A 15106-nucleotide genomic window follows, 5' to 3' on the forward strand; every position below is an offset into this window, starting at 1 on the left:
CTCATAGCTGAAACTGTCAAACACCAACTGCGCAAAACAAGACCAGCTCATGTGTTGATTGGCTCTCCAGGAGCAGGACAACCACCTTTCGCCTATAAATTTTTATTCAGTAACACGTGTCTTTTTAATGTCTCTGGTTTTAATGTAGCTGATAGGGCTGCTCGATTATGGCAAAAATGATAATCACGATTATTTTCACTGAAATTGAGATCACGATTATTTGACGATATTTATTTAACCCTTTAAGACCTACCATAGAACCAAGTCCGCCAGAGCTGCTTTTTTTTTTTTTTTTTTTTTTTTTTTTTTTTTTTTACATGCTGTAGTGCCATTTGTGGGAGCATTTTAAGTTGCTATACATCAATACAACTGTTATAGCCCATATTTTAAAAATGTGTATGTATTAAGTCCATAGTAACTACATTAATTGCAAAAAAGTGCAATAAACTACAAAAAAATTGAAAATCATTTTTGTTTTGTTTTTTTACATATATTTCTACTTGGAGAAATTTAAGAGGTTTATCCCTCAAAACTTTAAATACAAAAAAGTTGCAAAAAATAGTTTACAACAACAGGAAATTTATTTTGAGTGTCTTCATAGTTTTATTTTTGGAGATACAGCAATTTTTATATACTGCAGGAAAAACAAAAAAACAATCCTATGATGCAAATTTGCAAAGAATGTGCATGTGCATCAAAATAAACTATTTCCAGCTGTGCAATTCGAGTTCTAAGGCCTACAAGTAAAAAACTACATTTTCCGCGAAAATGACGTCACTTGCGATAGTTCGTGTTGACGTCTTTTTCAATGTGGGAAGTGTTAAGAACAGCTGATCGGATCGGCAAAGCGTGTTTCTGGAATATTATGTTTTTGTTCCTGCAAGCACTTTTTATGCAATTTTTGCAAAGCTATATGTGGAAGGAAACCGTGACCTAGGACAAGCTGATGGCATAAGATGTAAATACAACTCCTCTGGTTTCATATGGAAAAAAATTTATTGTGCTAGCTTAGCGGTTCAGGTTCTACAGGGATTTAAAAATAGTTATACAAAACGAGCATGCTGCTCTGACCGGCTTTAAAGGGTTAACAATAACAATGTATTGAATAATGACTTTAAAAAAATAATATAAAATAGTGTGCAAATACAGATAACAGTGCAAATGTTCGCAATATAAGAAATAAATGAAAAATGTAAACTTTGCAGTGTTGCGCTGTGGTGCAGCTACGACACCATAGCAAAGTTTACACACTGTGTCTACTTGATCCACATCTGACTCCGCGAACCCATAATGTTTCCACACCACTGAAGTTTTTTTTTGGTTTTTTTTACCTCTCTTTTCAACCAACGGCAGTCCACTCCTCTCCAAATAACTTCTGCTTAGCTCTCCGAGCTTCCCTCGGGTCCTCTTAATTGTTGTGACGCGTGTTCGAAATGCAGAGCAGTGCGCTTGATTTGCCACACGGAGCAGCGCGAGAGTAAAGCATGAGGGAGGGGCTAATAATCGGCTCAGTCATTTTTAATGATCGTTGAAAGCCCAGATCGTAATCGTGATTAAAATTCGATTAATTGAGCAGCCCTAGTAGCTGATGTCAATACTTTTTTCCATTTTTTTCCTACTATTATTGGCCTAATCCCCTCCAAACACATTTATTTAAAAAATAATAATAATCAATGAAGGAACAATTTTGTAAACACCTTCATGATAACACTGCTTCATGTATTAATGGCTTCTACTCCTATACCAGTACTGATGGGAGTTTCCACACCCATCAGTTGATGGGTTTGTGCACATCCACTAGAATAAATGGCTTCAGGGCTTTGATGACATCAGAGTTGGCACATGTACACGCAACATTAGTGAGCCTTGAACATGTCCCAGCCTAGTTGGGATTGAACAAAACTGATGATGTGATGCAAAAACAGAATGCCATCTAATAATCAGTATATCTGGATTACCTTATTTTAATAACATCATTTACTATAATTGTAATCATTTAAATTAAAGCCATATTTATTGCATGGTGCCACATTTCCCCATATTTACTGAAACTTTTCCACATGGTTTACAGATTATGGTTTACATTTCACAAACTTTGCTGCGTGATTTCATCTTCACCTTCTACCTGCACAGCAGGTCATTTGCTCTTTACTGCCCACTGGTTAACAGAATCGCTCATCTAATCAGTGCTCAACATCCAATTCAGTCTCGCTATCTGCTGAACTAGTAACAAATGTGAGACACACCTGAGGAATAAACAGAGGTCTCTTTCTGTGATGTGGAGGAATGCATTGAAACCGTTGTCTTTTTGATCCAATACAATCTAACAAAGGGTTAATAAGGCAGATAAAAGCAAGACTGCTAACCTGTAACCATGGTACCTGAAAATGTCAGGCAACAAAAGACTTGAGCGTCATAGACGCTGCCAAAAAACACACACCAACTCTTACTCTCCCACTTCCTCGCTCCCTCCCTCTTCCTCTCTGGCTTCTTTCTGAGCCCCGGGTTTTTATGACAACTCCGATCACGTGGAAAATTTGACCCAGCACCTTTCTATCCTGTTCAGCTCAGCAGTGTTAGATACTGTGAGTTTTGTTTATGGGCAGCTATGTGCAACTGGGGGAATTAATATGTTAATTTGGAGAGACACAAATTTGATTGTGCACTGTCACTTTATCTTCCATCTGTCACCCCTCAGCCAGAAACCTTGCCAGCTGAGCTCTTCCTCTCCCCTGCTCCTTTTTCCCAACAATGTTACAAGGCTGGCTGGTCAACCCATCATTCCTCTGGCCCTGAGTGACGCAATACAGGGTGAGATAACATCTGGCTTGGCAATTCTATTACCCATTAAAAAGAGTGGAAGCAACGAGGTCAGCACTTCAGTGCAAGAGCTGTTCTCAGAACAAACAGAAAGACCTAGATTAATTATTGCCATTTTATTTTCTTCCATGTTTGATTTAAGAAGCTGTTACCAAATGTGCTGATAGAAATATAATTTCAAGAGCTTTCCCACCATTTGTAATAGACATAAATATGGTTCAGGATTTAAGCCAATTAAAAATGTTATTTTAGAGACTTAACCCAAAGATATGATTTTTTTCTTCCCTTAACAAGAACTACTACTGTGCCACAGATCTGCGACTCATCAGATCTAGGGCATCCTCCACGGTACAGTGAGCTTAGGCCTTCTCATGGAGATTTTTCTTTTGTCCGACTACTGATCTCTGAAGTGATTAACTCATAAGGTACACAACACAATCTTGAGACCTAATTATTAATTTAGATCATACTACATATGAAATGGACAATTGTAGGGACAGGACATTTAAAAATCTGAATTTTTTTTTTTTAATATGTTTATTAAGATTTTTCATATAAAGAAAAAACAAAACAGACAACACAACAGTAAGGGCAACCCCCCCCCCCCACACCACACACACACACACACACACACACAAATAAGGCAAAAGATTACACTGCATCAGCAAAGATACTACTTCAACACTGGCAAGAAACAAAAATAAAACGCTAGGGTGGTAGACTGAATTATCAATCAAAGAGAACTTTGTTTGAATACATGATCTAAAAATGGCTGCCACACATTTAAAAAAAAAAAAAAAAAAAAAAAACTTACTAAGTTTGTCCTCTAATGTACACCTAATTCTCTCCATATGCAGTAGAGCAGTCACTAGCCCGTCTGGGCCTAAACTCTGCTGCAGGTCCATATATCAAATGATCACTGTGGCATTACTGAGAGTTAAAACACTGTCTTAAGTCTTTCATCTTTAATAAAATGATCAGCGTTCTGCTCTACCAGGTGTAACAACTGAGTTTAACATCCAGGCATCCATGAAAACGGAATTTTTGACATTTAACGGAGTTAGAAGTTAGCAGGAAGTTAGCTCGCTAGCTTCTATCTAAATACAATATAGCATGTCCTGACTGCGGGGTTTTGGAAACAAATTAAAACGTACAGCTCTGTTATCACTTCCAACATAAATGAAGACAGAAAACTAAACAGCAGTGATGTTTGTAGGGTTACTGAAGTTTGGCTAGCTGGTATATAAAGATATGCTACGTGACCGCTAGCGACACAGCTATGTTAGCATAATATAAACAAGCTAACTTTTTTTCCCCACTCGATAAAAGTTAACGTTGTGGAGGTAAGCATCAACAACACAGAGCTCTCAGTTCACACTCCTTTATTCGTCTCCAACATCAACTGCGCATATCGCGCCACAAAACACAGGAACACACTTCCTATACACTGGGTGTGAGTGGAGCCCTCTAGTGGTCCACCACAACGTGAGGGTTCTCAGTGGTCAGGAACAAATGTAATCGCATGGCAGGATGCTGTAAAAAAAGGACCAAACTTCAGCCAGGAGAACTGAGATAATCCATCTACAATACGAGGTTAGTCATTCATATACTGCTGCATGGTCTGTGCTGTAGTTACATCGTAAGGTTTTAAAAACTGAGCTTAAATAAATGATTAGCGGTAATAAAAGCCGAGGGAGGTCAACGGTGATCACTGACTGTTTTAGGAGCTTTTTGAGGTTAAACAGAAGAAAATACAGGGAGTGCAGAATTATTAGGCAAATGAGTATTTTGTCCACATCATCCTCTTCATGCATGTTGTCTTACTCCAAGCTGTATAGGCTCGAAAGCCTACTACCAATTAAGCATATTAGGTGATGTGCATCTCTGTAATGAGAAGGGGTGTGGTCTAATGACATCAACACCCTATATCAGGTGTGCATAATTATTAGGCAACGTCCTTTCCTTTGGCAAAATGGGTCAAAAGGACTTGACAGGCTCAGAAAAGTCAAAAATAGTGAGATATCTTGCAGAGGGATGCAGCAGTCTCAAAATTGCAAAGCTTCTGAAGCGTGATCATCGAACAATCAAGCGTTTCATTCAAAATAGTCATCGGGGTCGCAAGAAGCGTGTGGAAAAACCAAGGCGCAAAATAACTGCCCATGAACTGAGAAAAGTCAAGCGTGCAGCTGCCAAGATGCCACTTGCCACCAGTTTGGCCATATTTCAGAGCTGCAACATCACTGGAATGTCCAAAAGCACAAGGTGTGCAATACTCAGAGACATGGCCAAGGTAAGAAAGGCTGAAAGACGACCACCACTGAACAAGACACACAAGCTGAAACGTCAAGACTGGGCCAAGAAATATCTCAAGACTGGTTTTTCTAAGGTTTTATGGACTGATGAAATGAGAGTGAGTCTTGATGGGCCAGATGGATGGGCCCGTGGCTGGATTGGTAAAGGGCAGAGAGCTCCAGTCCGACTCAGACGCCAGCAAGGCGGAGGTGGAGTACTGGTTTGGGCTGGTATCATCAAAGATGAGCTTGTGGGGCCTTTTCGGGTTGAGGATGGAGTCAAGCTCAACTCCCAGTCCTTCTGCCAGTTTCTGGAAGACACCTTCTTCAAGCAGTGGTACAGGAAGAAGTCTGCATCCTTCAAGAAAAACATGATTTTCATGCAGGACAATGCTCCATCACACGCGTCCAAGTACTCCACAGCGTGGCTGGCAAGAAAGGGTATAAAAGAAGAAAAACTAATGACATGGCCTCCTTGTTCACCTGATCTGAACCCCATTGAGAACCTGTGGTCCATCATCAAATGTGAGATTTATAAGGAGGGAAAACAGTACACCTCTCTGAACAGTGTCTGGGAGGCTGTGGTTGCTGCTGCACGCAATGTTGATGGTGAACAGATCAAAACACTGACAGAATCCATGGATGGCAGGCTTTTGAGTGTCCTTGCAAAGAAAGGTGGCTATATTGGTCGCTGATTTGTTTTTGTTTTGTTTTTGAATGTCAGAAATGTATATTTGTGAATGTGGAGATGTTATATTGGTTTCACTGGTAAAAATAAATAATTGAAATGGGTATATATTTGTTTTTTGTTAAGTTGCCTAATAATTATGCACAGTAATAGTCACCTGCACACACAGATACCCCCCTAAAATAGCTAAAACTAAAAACAAACTAAAAACTACTTCCAAAAACATTCAGCTTTGATATTAATGAGTTTTTTGGGTTCATTGAGAACATGGTTGTTGTTTAATAATGAAATTATTCCTCAAAAATACAACTTGCCTAATAATTCTGCACTCCCTGTACAAAGCATTAAACATGTTAACAACACAAAAGCCATATTAAATGCAGACTACTTTATCCCCGGAAGTAGGATTCGTCACATCATCACTTAATAATCGGATTGTCTTAGCAATTACCATTCCAAACAAAATTGTCATTTGTGCAGCAGAGCTGAGATGTAAAAAGGAAGAGGTTCCAAACAATGCAGTTATCGAGTCCAGCTCTATTGTGCAGTTGTACATATCAGAAAAACATTTAAAGATGTCCAACCAATAGTTGTACAATTTGGGGCAAGTCCAAAATAAATGAGTAAGAGAGCCTTGTCCAAGTTTACCACGGACTAATCGACTAATAGAAGGAAAAATCTTGTGGAATTTAGTTTTTGAATAATGAAGTCTGTGAAGCACTTTGAATTAACTGATGCCTTGCATTTATAGAACAAGAATGGAATCCTACACAGACTCCTCTCCCACACCTCATCTCCAATTAGCATTATTATTTTTTGGGTGTGTTTTCTGTCCATTGTTACAGTGGCAGATTTTCACATTAAATACAGCCAGAGCAGGATAGGGCAGGATAATCCAGATCAGCAAAAAGTTACAACTTTGAGAGGTTCCCCCCCGTCTCCTCTTGGCTCTGTATGACACCAACGAAAGCAGATATCCCCAATATGGCCTTGTCAGGTAGCCAATCAGAAGAAAGCTGGCTTAAAGGAAGAGGAGTAAAAACACAGTGGGTTCTGAGGTGCCCAGTGTAAATTATGGTTATTTTGAACTGTGAATTATGCAAAGCCACTCCAGTATATTTTAAAGAAAAATAAATCAAGGAGCATTTGGAAATGAGCATAACAGACCTCCTTTACAATCAAAAACAATAAAGAGGAACAAGAAGTTTGCTTTTATTTCATTTTATTTTTTTTATCTAGTTATTTTGAAATCTTTCTGGTATTAACTTCTTGATCTTTTAAGAGAGGACAGTGCTTATTGTCCTCTTTTCTTTACTTGATTCCATTTCAGTCTTTTTCCTGCAGTTACAACCATGGCAGTGTTAAAGTTGTCATACACAATGTGAGATAACATAGACGACACATAGATTTTATGGAGTACATCAATTTAATTATAGTCGGCTCTACTTGTACCTTAAAAGCAGCGCTGCTGATAAGCCTGCATCACTTTGTCAGCTTTTATTCCCAGCTCCAGCTGCAGCATCTGTGCTGCTGTGTAAGGCAACTACAGTCTACAATTTTAGCAATGTAACGCAAGACACGATGCGCAACACAGATCTAATAAATCTGGATACAATGTGTTATGTGTGAGTAGTGATAGGAATTGATAAGAATTTAGCAATTCCAATTCCATTATCAATATCACTTATCGATTCCCTTATCGGCTCCACTTTGAGATCCACCACCATCTCTAAGCAGCATATCAAAGACATTAAGTTTGTGCAAATCAATTACATACTGCGTGGTTAAACGCTTGTGCATGTTGGAGGTATTTCCGCTCTTTGTTGTGATTAGTGTTAGTGTCACTGCTTAAGTAAATATTACACAGAACATTTTTCTTAAAAGTAAAGCAGTACATTATTTAATTACAGCCAGGAGAAAGACATTTGTTATAGTATTCGTAACATTGCTTTCATGTTACAATGTAAAATAATCTGAAACACTGTCTCACTTGGCTAGCTTACCGTTAGCATGATGTCTGTGCAGGTGTTTGCGAAGAGCTGAAGTTGTGTTAACCGTATAATGCAGCTGCTTCTGTCCTGGAGCAGACTACACTTTACCATCGTGCTCTCATTCTTTTGTACAATAAAAATAAGAGTACTGTCCATATCCACACTGGAGACTGCTCCACTAGTTTCCTCCTCCAACACAGGAACTGATATCAACTGATCGACGTGAGTGTGCAAGAACCAATCAGGGAGATCAATAGGCAAGCAGAGTAACACTTCCAAGGAATTAGAGTACTGGGAACTGGATCTCTACAAGAACTAGTTCTTGATTCCCATCCTTAGGTGCGGTATGTGTGAGTAAAATCATATGCTACAACATATAACTGAAATTCCTCAAATATTGGTTTCCATTTTATAATCTCAATGGTGCAATCATGAGGTCATACCATAAAAACAAGGCTTCCAACATTTATTGGATTTCATTTATTTAATACATTTGTTGTAGCTGTCACATGGTGAGACGTCATCCCAAGTTTCTGACAATGAAAATTTCTTGCAGGCCATCTTTAGTTGTAGGATCATTACAAAAGCCATGGCTCTAAAACAGTGGTCTTATGTTACACAGTGAGAGTGGTTCAAAGATATCACGAGGATTAGCTAGAGCTGGGCGATATGAGATTTTTTCATATCACGATATGTTTTTTTCATTTCAGGCGATAAAGATATCTGTCACGATATAAGCCAAATAACTATATTTGTAAGATTTAAATGTGCCGTTGCTCACAAGTAAAATGTGAAATAATCAGCAGCTTGTTTTTATTTAAATATTTATTTCCCATAATAAATTCAACAGGGTAGATGTACTTAAGGAACATGAGACTTTTTCAGATAAATAAAGGCAAATATTGCAAACTACACAAAAGGCAGCCGCTAAAGCGTTTAAGTTTCAAAATAGAACAAACGAAACAGACTAAATTGTCAATTCCACTTAGAAACAAAATATTAATTCTAAAAATAAATCTTAGTTTGTGTTACAGAAGGACAAAACTGACTAACTTTTGTCAATATCAAATAAACTGAGAACTAAAAGGAAATTCTCCATCTCTCCTTGTTGTATAGCTTAGCTTTTCAAACAGTTTTAACAGTTACTTTAGTCTGACAAAAGCCGAATGACGAATTAGCGCTTCCAGTCAGAGACTGAGGCTACGTCCACACGTACACGGGTATTTTTGAAAACGGAGATTTTCCGTTTTCGTTTTAAAAAATAATCCCGTCCACACATAAAGGCAGAAATGAAGGAAAACGCTGCTATGAACATGCCAAAGCAGCAGGTGGCGCTAGATTCCTAACCGTGCAGAAATATTGGCCAATCAGAAGTCTAGAAGCCTCGGTGGGAAAAAGTAAACAAAGCTGGGGCATAGAAGCAGAACCGAGTCGTATGTGTGGAGGGACAGTAACTGTGTGTATATGTAAGCATTTAAACACTGCAGAGAGTAGAATTAACAGTAACAGTATTGTAGAAATTCATTTCACCGAAACAATAACGTGGCGCACAGTGTGACGCATGCACCAGTTTATTGTATTTGTCAGACTTGAAATAGCCGAAATACCTTCAAACTACGGAACTTCTATGGCTCTTCCGTTCGACAATCTCTCCGGCATTGGAACCATCATCTGTTTTCTCTTCGGTCACGCTCGGTTGATTTTTCTAGTTGGCACACTCATTTCCTCCATTACGCGCTGGCTCCATTACCCGCTGGCTGCTTCCCAAACAAACACACGTGCGGCTTGGCACTTGTGCTGTACGTAACAAGTCACGCGGCGTGACGCTGCGGCTGTGATTGGTCCGGCTCTGCGCTACTTAATTTGGATTGGCTGACCTTTTTTTTTTTTTTTTTTTTTTTTTAAGAGGACAAGAGCGGCGAGGTCTATCGCGATAGCTTAATTTCTCTATCGAGTAAAAGTTATATCGTGATACATATCGTTATCGTTCTATCGCCCAGCTCTAGGATTAGGTTACGTGGCCATGGTTTTGCCTGGGACAAAAAAAATTAATTAAATAAATAAATATAATAATATAGTATATAGTCTGATTTATTCTGCTACCTAGTAAGAACCATCAATATTCTCAGAGACTCATCACTTTTTCAAGTGCTACAAGTCCAACAAATCATGGATAAGCAGACTAAGAAACAGCTTTTACCCTGCAGCCAGCATCACTCTTAAGTCTGGATAATCATATGAAATAGCTTATCCTTATGTGTAAAATAAAAAATGGAGAGCTGTAAATTTCCTCCAGAAAAAAAGACTTTACATCTTTCTATAAGACGAATCACTAAAATGTCCGCGTTTAACCCCAGATACTATACAGTCTGCTAAACTAACAGACCCAATCAAAAGAGTTATAATGTGGTTATCTGAAAATCTGTTATCATATATTGGTTCAATTAAAAGAGAAGCACAATACGGGACATTTATTTTAACTATGACAGCTCTTATCAATTTGCAATCCTTGCCATATGTTATTGTTCCAAGAACTTGGCCTATAAAAGACTATTAAAATGGAGAGAACAGGTTCATTAAAACCTTCAGATAAGATTGCCAGAAAGCAGCACACAAAAGTACAAACAGTCATGAGACCAAAGTGTGACAACTCAACAGCTCACACATTCATGCCCTCTGGGGCAAAGCTCTGAAAGACTGCACTGCATGGGGCGGATATAGGGGTAGCATCAGGCTAGCCTCCTGAGTGCTGCACCCAGAAAGCTGTATTACCTAGTTCACTAAAGCATGTGATAGCTTTCCTTCTCAACATCTGATGCAGATAGCTATGAAAACCCCTGAAAACTACGGTTCAAGCAGAAACAAGAGTAGGGACAGTGCCAAGGTAATGGTGTATTAAAAGCCAATAAATAAATAAAGAGCATGCTGTACAAGTAAAAACAGAACTATCTTGCAGTTCTTTCGGGGAACTCTGGAGCACCCACAAGTCAGAAATGGGCCACAAGCTGTCCAAGTGACACGAGTGAAAGCAGTCAGCTGGATACTACAGAGAAACACTCCATTCACAAAAATTCACAAGTTGTGACTGCTACTATTTTTGAGTTTGAAAACCCTGCACAGTGCTGTGCCAGTGGAAAAAACTTTATCTGCCATCTTCAAATGTGCTTTCGTGTGTGTGTGTGGTGCAAATGTAGTGTGAGATAAACTCAAAAGTCAGTCAGCAGACTCAAACACACATGCAGTAACACAAATACAGCTCGAGTCTGTTGCAGACCATAACAAAGTGACGCAAAACCATTTTCTACCAGCTCTAAGCCAAAACTGAAGCTAAAGTTAAACCACCTAACTTTACGTAACAGTCTGCTACTAGCAATAACAAAACTCTATCAGAGATTGAGCTCACGTCTATAATGAAATGGCATTTGTTTCAAACTAACAGTTACAATTGCACTGTTTAGAGTAGCAGCACAGCAGAATTCATCATCTAGAGGTAAGCTGGAGCGTGTGACCTGCTCAGGCCAACACTGAGGAAAGTAAAGGGTAAAAGACACACTACAGGCTACTATAATCTCAAGCTGCTTTTGCACAAAGCTCTAAAATATCAGTAGAATCAGGACAAGACATTGCCTTAAGTTGTGCTTTCTAACATGGAGGAGAAATGTTTCACTTTAGCTTTGGTCCTACATTTGAAAATAGTGGTCATCTTCTTAAACCAGACTAACTAGTAGTGAATTCACCAGACTATTTCCTGCAATACTGGACATCAAGCAGTCTATACGAAAAAAACTTACAAGTTAAAGACAGCTGCAGTGTAGATATAAAAAAAAACTATTATTAATAAAAGTAGATAAATAAAAGTAGATGTAACATGGATGTTTATAAATCGTGGATGACATTTTTAACCATTTCAATGACTCCTAAACTAAACCATTCTCAAACAGGTAAGATCCAAGGACATAGCATATCTGTGTTGATATAGTCAATGTTCCCTTCTGAGTACCAACAAAACTATGGACAAGGCTAATTCACAGCTGTTTCTGCTTCACTTCTTCTCTTTACATCCACCCCGAACCGTCATTCTGTTTCACAGGAAAAGTACGAGAAGTACCATCAAGTTCTTGGAAAAAAGGGAGGTCGTGGTTTTACAGACAGGAAAAAATACAACTTGCAAACACATGTTTGGGCAAGTCTTAAGGGAGCATTCCAGACAGCACGTTCAGTGAAAACTCTTGGTTTTGTTGATGACAAAACGCAGAAAACTATGTTTTTTCATTCCAAAAAGAGGTAAAACACTCAGCCTGCTTGCTGGAAGGTCTTCTTTATCAAATCAGCAGCTGTCGGACATGATGAGTGCAAAGCCAAATTAATTTGCATTACATTATATCACTGCTCTCAGAGTACAGCAAAGTCATTGTGCCAAATCACCTACCTGCAGATTTAAACTCACTGTTTTGAGTATAATTTAAACTAACAACTATGACTACATGAAGTTTACTATAAGTACCCAAATCGTGTAGTCATAATAATCAAAGCTGAGTATGGAAAGCTGAATACGAAAACATATGGTATAATTTTTAGCCATTACATTAGACCAGTTTTGACATGACAACAGTTTTTCTTTGTTTGTTTTTCATATATATTTATTTATTTTTTTCCTTGGATCAAAGACAGGAACAAAAGAAAAGTATATGAATATCAGCCAGGTTGCTATTTTAACGCAACTGTACTAATACTGGCTGAGAATAATTTATTGACAATTGATTACTCCATGATTAGGACCTCTGGGTGGGGTTTTATTCCTAGTCAAATACATATAATTTAAATAGTAAGACTGTCAACGAGTTCTCTGAGGGGATGGCAAGACCATTAAGGCAGCTCTTGTGTATATAGACAGGTGGAGATTCTGTCAATATACCAGGGGCCTGAAACAGAAGAAAGTTTAACATTTCAAGGTTCAAGGTTCTTTATTTGTCACATGCATAGTTATACAAGTATAACACACAGTGAAATGTAGTCTGACACGCTCCTCGACATGTGCAAAAATTTGGGGGGGGGGGGGGGGGGGGGGGTGTAGAGGAAGAACATTATATAGTATATACACTGGGTGAATGTGCAGTAGTAGCAGCTAGCAGGTGAATTCTGTACATTAATATGAATAGACATCTGACTATTTTACAGGATGGACAATATAAACATATTTAAAGTTAAAGGAATTGAAATGTACATTGTGCCTTGGTTTAGAGTGTCTGGAAGAGAGTCCTGTCTCAGTCAATTATAGATGATGTGAGCGGGCGGGTGTGTGTGTTTAGGGCACGGATGGCTCCTCTTGAGTCTCTCTGTCCTTGCCCGGAAGATGCGGAACCTTCTACCAGATTGCAGAAGTTGGAACAGTTTGTTGCCAGGATGGGACGGGTCCTTCAGTATCTGCGCTGCTCTAGTCCGGCATCTCCTGGTGTAGGTGTCCTGAAGCAGGGGGAGAGCAATCCTGCAGCAGCGTTCTGCTGTACGGATCACTCTCTGGAGAGCTTTTTGGTCCTTCACACAGCTGTTCCCAAACCACGATGTCATGTTCTGTGTGAGGATGCTCTCCACAGCGCCTGTATAGAAAATCCTGAGGATCTTTGGAGAGACCCTGAACTTCCTCAGTTGTCGTAGGTGATACAGGCGCTGCCTAGCCTTTTTGGTCTGGACCTGAATGTGGGCAGCCCATGTCAGGTCTGAGGTGATGTGAACACCAAGATACTTGAAGGACTGCACCCTCTCCACTGGAGCTCCATTGATGATAATGGGCTTGTAGTCTCTGTGCTGACCCCTTCTTTCCAAAACAGAATTTTCGATATCTGACATCACTAATGATAAACATCTGTATCATGTTAGGTAGTCATACAAAGGTGTATTATTTTAATACGTCAATGCGCAATAAGATGAAAATCACAAACATGGATGGGCAATTCATTTTCCCAAGAAACCACAAGAGAATTCGGGACTGTTCTGGAGGGTCGGACCAATAATACTGAGCAGAATTGACTTCAGCTTAACAATATTATCTCTTTGTAAACTTACACAGTACAACAGTTCCAGTTTCTGATGTGGCCCGTTGGAAAATATAATTGCCCATCCCTGGTGTAGATTATTTTTCTCCTTACAAAACGAAGAAACTATGATTGGATACAAATATGAGGAACTTAAAAAAAAATTTAATAAAAGGTAAAAGCAAGACCAAAACCAGGAATGAAAATTTTCAATGCTGCTGACGGTGTGACAGTATAATTTAACAGGCTTATTATTAATACTGCAGTCCAATCATTAAATACGTAATATAAAAAATACAGAATTGTAATTAACATGTTAACGGTATTTTAGGGTGTGTAGGACCGACAATTTTATAGCGTTTTTCTGGCAAACAGAAGACAATGTTTTCCTTTTATCATTAGCATTTTAACAATAAAGATGTTTTAAGTTCGGTAAATTAAACTGGACTTTAAGAAAATGCTGGTTAAATATATTTTAATCACAGTCCTGGTGATTTTTCTTTGGTGGAAGGCCAAAACCCTCAAACGGAGTATTAGAGTCTCTACAATAAAATATTTAAAAAATATTTCATTTGCATTTTGAAAATAAAGCAGAAAATCTGAGAGTAAAAACTGAAAAACTGCAAAGCTGAAAAACAACCAACACATACTTTACTTCATGATGATCACCAGAAAGAGTCACCTTACCCAAAAACTGCTTATGTCCTTCTACGTCTGCTCCTAAGAGGGCATATTAACATACTGTGTGTGTGTGTGTGTGTGTGTGTGTGTGTGTGTGTGTGTGTGTCTACTCTGACAGCTTCAGTTGCAAAGACGAAAGGGTTTAAGCAGATCATCAGACGCCCTCCTTAGGAGATCGTTACAGTTCCCATTACCTCAAAAAAACCAACAGGATCATCATAAAAGATGAATCCCAACAGTGGACACTTTCTGTTTGAGCGTAGGCTAGCAGATGATCCAGGACATAAAAACAATAAACACATTTTTTAAGAGAATCAATCTGGCAATCAATGCTCATAGAATATAAAAGTAAAATATCTTGTATATTGTTGTAGATTATTTAAGTCTTTTTTTTTCTTTGATGTCTGAATTAAGATAACATACAATTTCCCTGTACAGGTGAAATGACAATAAAATATTTTTTATGTGACCCTAATACTTTCTGGAGGGCCCTTGTAGGTTTTAAACGCACGAAAAACATTACGAGTATATTCAGAGAAATACGCAAACAGATATAAGTCCAGCGGACGTTACCAAGGACATCATTCTCCTCTACGGTTGCCA

At 38.6% G+C, this 15106-nt stretch overlaps 1 protein-coding gene across 3 annotated transcripts in view; it reads right to left on the minus strand.

Moving 5' to 3' along the window:
* trpm7 (transient receptor potential cation channel, subfamily M, member 7) overlaps window positions 1-15106 on the minus strand; it is a 105591-nt gene that overhangs the window by 89252 nt on the left and 1233 nt on the right. The window lies entirely within an intron of this gene.

Source organism: Mchenga conophoros, linkage group LG1, assembly GCF_057382185.1.
Source record: "Mchenga conophoros isolate Kocher_MC1m ecotype Shallow Benthic linkage group LG1, M_conophoros_male_GT1.1, whole genome shotgun sequence".
NCBI classification, from domain to species: Eukaryota; Metazoa; Chordata; class Actinopteri; order Cichliformes; family Cichlidae; genus Mchenga; species Mchenga conophoros.